Source organism: Malania oleifera, chromosome 7, assembly GCF_029873635.1.
Source record: "Malania oleifera isolate guangnan ecotype guangnan chromosome 7, ASM2987363v1, whole genome shotgun sequence".
Taxonomy (NCBI): domain Eukaryota; kingdom Viridiplantae; phylum Streptophyta; class Magnoliopsida; order Santalales; family Ximeniaceae; genus Malania; species Malania oleifera.
In genome coordinates this window covers 43364546-43373978 of record NC_080423.1, presented here as the reverse complement: position 1 = coordinate 43373978, position 9433 = coordinate 43364546, and the positions used below count along the sequence as shown (strand labels likewise).

General features: G+C 43.5%; 3 non-coding genes across 3 annotated transcripts in view; all 3 read left to right on the top strand.

Moving 5' to 3' along the window:
• LOC131161196 (28S ribosomal RNA) overlaps positions 1-384 on the top strand; it is a 3374-nt gene extending 2990 nt beyond the window's left edge. Inside the window, exon 1 of the ribosomal RNA XR_009138351.1 lies at positions 1-384. This exon is cut by the window's left edge and continues 2990 nt beyond it. This is a non-coding gene — a ribosomal RNA (28S ribosomal RNA).
• A 4972-nt stretch (positions 385-5356) lies between these two features.
• LOC131161185 (5.8S ribosomal RNA) lies at positions 5357-5512 on the top strand. The gene has a single exon (XR_009138341.1). It is a non-coding gene; the product is annotated as a 5.8S ribosomal RNA (ribosomal RNA).
• A 253-nt stretch (positions 5513-5765) lies between these two features.
• Positions 5766-9161, top strand: LOC131161193 (28S ribosomal RNA). Its single transcript, XR_009138348.1, has one exon. It is a non-coding gene; the product is annotated as a 28S ribosomal RNA (ribosomal RNA).
• The last annotated feature ends 272 nt before the right edge of the window (positions 9162-9433 follow it).

The following is a 9433-nucleotide window of genomic DNA, read 5'->3' as shown; positions in this document are numbered from 1 at the left end:
ATAGTAATTCAACCTAGTACAAGAGGAACCGTTGATTCGCACAATTGGTTATTACGCTTGGTTGAAAAGCCAGTGGCGTGAAGCTACCGTGTGTTGGATTATAGCTGAACGCCTCTAAGTTAGAATCTAGGCTAGAACCAATGCATAAGCCCATTGCCCATTTGCCGACCCTTAGTAAGGGCCTCATAGCCCCCAAAGGCACGTGTCGAAGGTCAAGACCTCACTGTAGATGAGTCGTGTAGGCTTCCTTGAAGTAAAATTTCTATCGAGCAGTGGGTAGAATCCCTTGCAAACGACTTAAATATGCGATGGGGTATTGTAAGTGGTAGAGTGGCCTTGCTGCCACGATCCACTGAGATTCAGTGCTATGTCACTTTGATTCGTCCTTCCCCAATTCAAGCAAAATGGCTATAGGCTTGAAACTTAAATAAGAGCACATAATGCTCAAGTGTACCAAGTATAAAAGAATGGTATCGAGAGTACATGTGTGGCGATGCGCTGTCTGCTGTGTGTAGCGTTGACATTCCAACATGGCCATGCGATGATATGTGTTGACATGCTGTGTGTAGTGTTGACATTCGAATTGTCATTGTTGGGCATAGTGCACGGTGACACTAAACCACGTGTGGCCTTCCGCATTATTGAGATTCAAATTTGTCATCGTTGGGCCATGCGTTGACATGATGTGTGTAATGTCAACATTCAGATTGCCATCGTTAGGCTATGCGTTGACATGGTATGTGTAGTGTCGACATTCAGATTACCATTGTTGGCCCATGCATTGACATTTTAGCATTGATGTATGGTAACATGACCAAGGCGCCTATTAGATAAAGCACTAATTTTTGTAAAAAGGAGGCTAGATTCTCATGATTAATGCATGACATAAAGACATGGTCACCGTATGTGTAACGACTCGAATAAAATGGAATTTAAATAATAAAGAGGAAAGGAAATGGAAAACAGTAACAGAAGGATGCGTTCGTCGACGACATTACACTTTGAAAGGAATAACCGAGGGGATCAATAGAGAATTCGTCAACGAATACAGGGGATTCGTCGACGAGGGTATAAGAGAATTCATCGATGAATACAGGGGATTCATTGACGAGGGGGCATAAGAAAATTCGTTGACGAATATAAGGGATTCATCGATGAAGAAATACCGAGAGAGGTTTGAGCCGACTGAATTTCATCGACGAGGACTAAATTTCGTCGACGAATTTATTAAAAGATTCGTCGACGAATGACGTGGCTCGTCGACGAATCGCCTACTCTATAAATATCAAAATCCATATTTTTACTTTTAAATTAAGAAATCTCTCTCCTCTCTCTCTCCCTTTTGGTTCTCTCTCTCTCTTTCGTCGATTTCGGGCTAAATTTACGCCAGATCGACAATCCGAAGCCACCACGACGCTCCTGGGGAAGTTCTCTCCAAATTTACCGGAGCATTGGTGAAAGCAAGTTGGAAATCTTCCCTGAGTTGAGGTAAGGCTTTTTAAGCCAAATTTGGTCTTGGGATAGTTATAGGAAATAATGTACGCATGAAAATACTGAAATTTAATACTGGAAGTTTTCATTTTCAAGGTATTGGTCAGGGAATCCTATGGGTGATAGACTAAATTATTTTGGGGGCTTTCTCAGTAGCCAGGTAAGGGGATAATTAAGCTAGTTCTTTTGAGAAAATGTGTATATATATATATATATATATATATATATCTAGCATTTTATTTCAGGAAAGTAAATATGTTTACATATATATATGATTTATATTTGGGAAAATACTGTTGAAAATGATGGTATGTTGAATATGTGAAAATTTGTTAATGTGGCATGAGTATAAAATGTTACGAAATACTATTTTCTGGAATGGGATTATGATACGGATTTTTATAATGGGAAAATACCAGCGTATGGGCCGAGATTCTTATATATGTTTTCCGGCATACGGGCTATGCTATGATATGTTTGCCGGCGTACGGGCCATGCTATGATGTGATTTTCCAGCGTACGAGTTGTGCTATGATATGTTTGCTGGCGTACGGGCTGTGCTATGATGTGATTTGCCAGCGTACGCGCTGTACTATTATTTTTCGGCATACGGGCCGAGCTATGATAAAATATTTAATACCGGTGTACGGGCCGATGATTTTCATAATGTACGTATATATGCAAAATGATATGATTGATGTGAAAAATTAATGATATGAAATATCCATGTATCACAGTTTCAATATATGTTATATGGTATCAGAACCTGGTTGGCTTGGTATAGGCTAGCACTTGCATGATACCGTTGCTATGTGTCCATAGTCTTCGTGATCATGATATTTGTGTTAACGCCGCTGTATGGAGTGGTGTGAGATTGGATGGTCGATGTGGTTTTTAAGAAGTGTGTGATCGGCCTTGGTGTACGAACTAGGTCAGGCAGACCCATCAGACTTACAGACTATACTTTTGACTTGGGAGTGGTCGGCCAACCATTGTCAGGTCCCGCCTTCAGGCCACACAACCCAGTCATGTGGGGGTAATACATGACAACAGCCAGCTAACCTACGAGGAATGTTTTTATGTTATTATTATTATATGAGATGAAATATTTTTATGAAAATGCAGTGTGTTCTGCCATGTTTTGATGATATATATGTTTTACTAGATTTGACAAAACAGTTGCAGAATATGTTATGTATGGTATATGTAGAATACAAAATACTCATGTTGCCACACGCTGGTATTAGTTTATTTCCGTTACTGAAAGGTTTCTCACCCCTAAATTTTATGAACTTTTCAGAAGCCCTAGATAGGAGAGCGGGAAAAGCCTCGCTGAATTAGAGTTGTTGTATGCCCTTTTTGAAGGGTAAGCTTTGGTAAGGACAGTTGGATTTTTTTTTTTTGAGAAATGTCCCTAGATTTTGTTTGAGATGTGTACACACTGAAATATAGTGGTATAGTGACTCTGGTATTTGTAGTAATGTGATGGATGTTTTGTATTTACAATATTGTGATTATATGTTTCCTGCTGCTTAGGCTTTCGCGTTGTGTTCTCATTTATCCCTAGTACCCATGGGTCCAGGTGGATTATGATCTGCTGAACTGGGATTTGTGATATTGATTTTGTTTTAAATGTGTAAAATAAGTAGGTTGTCACAGTATGACCTACTGCATACATACTACATACCACTGCCTACTTTCCCTGCACACGCTAGCGATCAACATTTAACTATGGTCTTAATTGGCTGGGTCGTGCCTCCGATGCTGTTACTTTGAAGAAATTAGAGTGCTTAAAGCAAGCCTGCGCTCTGGATACATTAGCATGGGATAACATCATAGGATTTTGGTCCTATTCTGTTGGCCTTCGGGATTGGAGTAATGATTAACAGGGACAGTCGGAGGCATTCGTATTTCATAGTCAGAGGTGAAATTCTTGGATTTATAAAAGATGAACAACTACAAAAGAATTTGCCAAGGATGTTTTCATTAATCAAGAACGAAGGTTGGGGGTTTGAAGATGATCAAATACCGTCCTAGTCTCAACCATAAATGATGCCGACCAGGGATCAGCAGATGTTGCTTATAGGACTCCACTAGCACCTTATGAGAAATCAAAGTTTTTGGGTTCCGGGGGGAGTATGGTCGCAAGGCTGAAATGTAAAGGAATTGACGGAAGGGAACCACCAAGAGGGGAGCCTACGACTTAATTTGACTCAACACGGGAAAACTTACCAGGTCCAGACATAGTAAGGATTGAAAGATTAAGAGCTCTTTCTTTTTTATTTTTTTTATCAGTAAGGGTAAATCTTTATTGACCAAAATGGATATGTACAGAATACACTGGGCATACCCAGGCGAAGGGGAACCAACTCCCCAACCAACATACAAAGTAAGAAACAACTTACATCAAAAGCCTTGATCAAGGGCGAATCACAAAGCTAGAAAAGCTAACATCAAGACAAATTTTATTTCCCTCCAACATCACTCAGTAGCATAAAATCCATACCTATCGAAAACGGTTCTGTAGGTGTGCTTCTGGATCACCTGGATTAGATCATAAGCAAATATAGGCTTTCCTTCAAACCTCCTTTTGTTCCTGAAGTGCCAAATGAAGTACACTATAGTAGCCGAGCAGATCTTCTTCCCTACAGAGTGTATCCCATTGCCTTTAGCCTCCTTGTGTAACCATTTTAGGGCCGCTTTCAATGTAGACATATCTCTACTTAACCCCATCCACCTTCTTAGATTATTCCATACATATGAGGTGAAGTCACATTTAAAGAATAGATGGTCCATAGTCTCGGAATCCCTCCCATAAAGAACACAAGTACGATCAATATCATCCCCATACACTTTGTCACTAGTGTAAAGCTTGGCTCTAATGCCAAGCCACAAGGTGAAAGCGTATTTGGGTGTACATCCACATCCACACCTCTTTAAACCATGGAACTTTTGCTTCACTATTTCTCCAAAAATCATAACTCAATTTAGGATTCTGTCCCTAAGACTCAAGCAATTTATCCACTTCCTCCACATTCCCACACCTCTACTGTATTTGATTTTTCATTTCAATGGTGCATAGCCGTTCTTAGTTGGTGGAGCGATTTGATTAGTTAATTTCGTTAATGAATGAGACCTCAGCCTGCTAACTAGCTATGTGGAGGTGACCCTTCACCGCCAGCTTCTTAGAGGGACTATGGCTAATTAGGCCATGAAAGTTTGAGGCAATAACAGGTCTGTGATGCCCTTAGATGTTCTGGGCCGCACGCGCGCTACATTGATGTATTCAACGAGTCTATAGCCTTGGCCGACAGGCCCGGGTAATCTTTGAAATTTCATCGTGATGGGGATAAGATCATTGCAATTGTTTGTCTTCAACGAGGAATTCCTAGTAAGCGCGAGTCATCAGCTCGCGTTGACTACGTCCCTACCCTTTGTACACACCGCCCATCGCTCCTACCAACTGAATGGTCCGGTGAAGTGTCAGATTGCGGCAACGTGGGTGGTTCACTGCCAGCGATGTCACAAGAAGTCCACTGAACCTTATCATTTAGAGGAAGGATAAGTCGGTGTAGGTGAACCTACAGAAGGATCATTGTCAAAACTAGCCAAAGAATGACCCGCGAACATGTTATTTACATAGTGATGATTGCTTCATGCTCACCTCACCCTTGTCGATTTGAACATTGCAACGCAGGTGTTCCCCATTTTTTATTGAATGGGAAATCATGTTTGTTTGCATGCTTATTTCGATGAGTCTCATAATAACGAGGGCGTGACATGTGCCAAGGAATTGAAATGAAAGAACATTCTCTTGTTGCCTCGTCTACAGTGCAATGGGATGTGTTTATTTTTGAACCATAATGACTCCCAGCAACAGATATCTCAGCTCTTGCATCAATGAAGAACGCAGCAAAATGGGATACTTGGTGTGAATTATAGAATCCCGTGAATCATCGAGTCTTTGAATGCAAGTTGCACCCTAAGCCATTAGGCTGAGGGTACGTCTGCCTGGGTGTCACATGATCAGTCACCCTAAACCCTCTCCCATAAAACATTGTTGGGGGTGGGATACTATATGGGTGGATGTTGGCCTCCAGTGCACTTAGTTGTGGGCGGTTGGTTGAAAATACGAGGTCTTAGATGACACACAAAATGGCGATTGGTGGTTGTTAGACCCTTTCATTATGTCATGCTCCGTCGTTTGAGTTGCGTTAACGTAAGGATCTCACTCGACCCTTTAGTATTTGTCTATAAAAGACAATACTCTATCGCGACCCCAGATCAGGCGGGGCTACCCATTGAATTTAAGCATATCAATAAGCGGAGGAAAAGAAACTTACAAGGATTCCCTTAGTAACGACGAGCTAACTAGAAAGAGCCCAGCTTGAGAATCGGACAACAATGTTGTCCGAATTGTAGTTTGTAGAAGCGTCCTCAGCGACGGACTAGGCCCAAGTCCCCTCAAAGGGGGCACCGGAGAGGGTGAGAGCCCTGTCGTGCTCGGACCCTGTTGCATTATGAGGCGCAGTCGGCAAGTCGGGTTGTTTGGAAATCCAGCCCTAATTGCGCGGTAAATTTCATCCAAGGCTAAATATTGGCGAGAGACCGATAGCAAACAAGTACCATGAGGGAAAGATGAAAAGGACTCTGAAAAGAGAGTCAAAGAGTGCTTGAAATTTTCAAGAGGGAAGTGGATGAGGGCCGGCGATGCATCTCGGTCGGATGTGGAACAGTGATAAGCTAGTCCGCCGATTGACTCGGGATGTAGACCGATGTGGATTGTGGTAGTGTCCTTGGCCCAAGCTATTGATATGCTTGTGGAGATGTCATTGCTATGATCATGGTGGGTAGTGTGCGCTGTTATAGCGTACTTATGCACTTGCATGCTCCAAGTATCGTCCTGCGTGCTCCTTATTCAACCCATCTTGAAACACGAACCAAGGAGTCTGACATGTGTGCAAGTCAATGAGTGAGTAAACTCATAAGGCGTAAGGAAGCTAACTGGTGGGATCCCCCTGTGGATTGCAGCACTGACCGACCTTAATCTTCTGAGAAGGGTTCAAGTGTGAGCATGCCTATTGGAACCTGAAAGATGGTGAACTATGCCTGAGCGGGGCGAAGCCAGAGGAAACTCTGGTAGAGGCTCGCAGCGATACTGACGTGCAAATTATTCGTCTTACTTGGGTATAGGGGCGAAAGACTAATCGAACCATCTAGTAGCTGGTTCCCTCCAAAGTTTCCCTCAAGATAGTTGGCTCTTTGTCAATTTCTATCAGGTAGAGCTAATAATTAGAGGCATCGGGGGCATAACGCCCTCGACTTGTTCTCAAACTTTAAATTGGTAGGACAACATGGCTGTTTTGTTGAGCCATGTTATGGAATCGGTAGCTCCAAGTGGGCAATTTTTGGTAAGCAGAACTGGTGATGCGGGATGAACCAGAAGTCAGGTTACGGTGCCTAACTGCGCGTTAACCTAGAATTCACAAAGGGTTTTGATCGATTAAGATAGCAGGACGGTGGTCATGGAAGTTGAAATCTGCTAAGGAGTGTGTAACAACTCCCCTGCCGAATCAACTAGCCCCAAAAATGGATGGCGCTAAAGCGCGCGACCTATACTCGGCCATCGAGGTAATTGCCAGGTCTCGATTAGCAGGAGGGTGCGATGGTTGCTGCAAAACCTTGGGTGTGAGTCTGGATGGAGCTGCCGTCGGTGTGGATCTTGGTGGTAGTAGCAAATATTCAAATGAGAACTTTGAAGACCGAAGAGGGCAAATATTCCATGTGAATGGCACTTGCACATGGGTTAGTCGATCCTAAGAAGCAGGGGAAGCCTGTTTGATAGCGCCGAGTGCACGGACTTCAAAAGGGAATTGGGTTAAAATTCCTCAACCAAGATGTGGCAGTTGACGATAACATTAGGAAGTTTGGAGACGTCGTCGTGGTCCTCGGGAAGAGTTATCTTTTCTGTTTAACAGCTTGTCCACCCTGGAAATGGCCCAGCCAGAGGTAGGGTCCATTGGCTGGAACAGCACCGCATGTCGTGCGGTGTCCGGTACGCCCTTGGTGGCCCTTGAAAATTTAGAGGACCGAATGCCGTCCACACCCGGTCGTACTTATAACCGCATCAAGTCTCCAGGGTGAATAGCCTCTGGTCAATGGAACAATGTAGGCAAGGGAAGTTGGCAAAATGGATCCGTAACCTCGGGAAAAGGATTGGCTCCGAGGGCTAGGCACAGGGGTCCCAGTCTCGAAATCATCAGCTATCGATGGACTGCTTGAGCTGCTCTTGCGGTGAGAGTAGGTCGTCGTGTGTTGCTCAGGGGACGGATTGGGAACGGCTCCCTCAGGGGCCTTCCTCAGGCGTCGAACAGTCAACTCAGAATGGGTACGAACAAGAGGAATCTGACTGTTTAATTAAAACAAAGCATTGCGATGGTCCCTGCGAATGGTCACGCAATGTGTTTTCTTCCCAGTGCTCTGAATGTCAAAGTGAAGAAATTCAACCAAGCGAGGGTAAACAGCAGGAGTAACTATGACTCTCTTAAGGTAGCCAAATGCCTCGTCATCTAATTAGTGACGCGCATAGATGGATTAACGAGATTCCCACTGTCCCTGTCTACTATCCAGTGAAACCACAGCCAAGAGAACGGGCTTGGCAGAATCAGTGGGGAAAGAAGACCCTGTTGAGCTTGACTTTAGTCTAACTTTGTGAAATGACTTGAGAGGTGTAGGACAAGTGGGAGCCGGAAATGGCGCAAGTGAAATACCACTACTTTTAACATTATTTTACTTATTCCGTGAATCGGAGGCGGGGTTATCGCCCCTGTTTTTGGACCCAAGGCGTATTTCGATGGGCCAATCCGGGAAGAAGACATTGTCAGGTGGGCAGTTTGGCTGGGGCAGCACATCTGTTAAAAGATAACGCAAGTGTCCTAAGATGAGCTCAACGAGAACATAAATCTCGTGTGGAACAAAAGGGTAAAAGCTCGTTTGATTCTAATTTTCAGTATGAATACGAACCGTGAAAGCATGGCCTATCGATCCTTTAGACCTTCGAAATTTGAAGCTAGAGGTGTCTAAAAAGTTACAACAGGGATAACTGGCTTGTGGCATCCAAGCATTCATAGAGACGTTGCTTTTTTATCCTTCGATGTCGGCTCTTCCTATCATTGTGAAGCAGAATTCAACAAGTGTTGGATTGTTCACCCACCAATAGGGAATGTGTGCTGGTTTTAGACCGTCATGAGACAGGTTAGTTTTACCCTACTGATGATAGTGTTGCAATAGTAATTCAACCTAATACGAGAGGAACCGTTGATTTGCACAATTGGTTATTGCGCTTGGTTGAAAAGCCAGTGGCACAAAATTACCATGCGTTGGATTATGACTAAACGCCTCTAAGTCAGAATCCAAGCTAGAAGCGATGCATGTGCCCATTGCTCGTTTGCCGACCCTTAGTAGGGGCCTCATAGCCCCCAAAGGCACGTGTAGAAGGTCAAGACCTCACGGCAGATGAGTTGTGTAGGCTTCCTTGAAGTAAAATTTCTATCAAGTGGTGGGTAGAATCCATTACAGACAACTCAAATATGCAACGGGGTATTGTAAGTGGCAGAGTGGCCTTGCTGCCACGATCCACTAAGATGCAGCCCTATGTCGCTTCAATTTGTCCCTCCCTAATTCAAGAAAAATGGCTAGATGTTTAAAACTTAAATGAGAGCACATAATGCTAACCAAGTATAAAAGAATGGTATCGAGAGTACATGAGTGGCGATGTACTGTCTGCTGTGTGTAGCTTTGACATTCTTACATAGCCATGCGGTGATATACGTTGACATGCTGTGTGCAGTGTTGACATTCAGATTGTCATCGTTGGGCATAGTGCATGGTGACACTAAACCACGCGTGGCCTTCCGCATTATTGAGATTCAAATTTGTCATC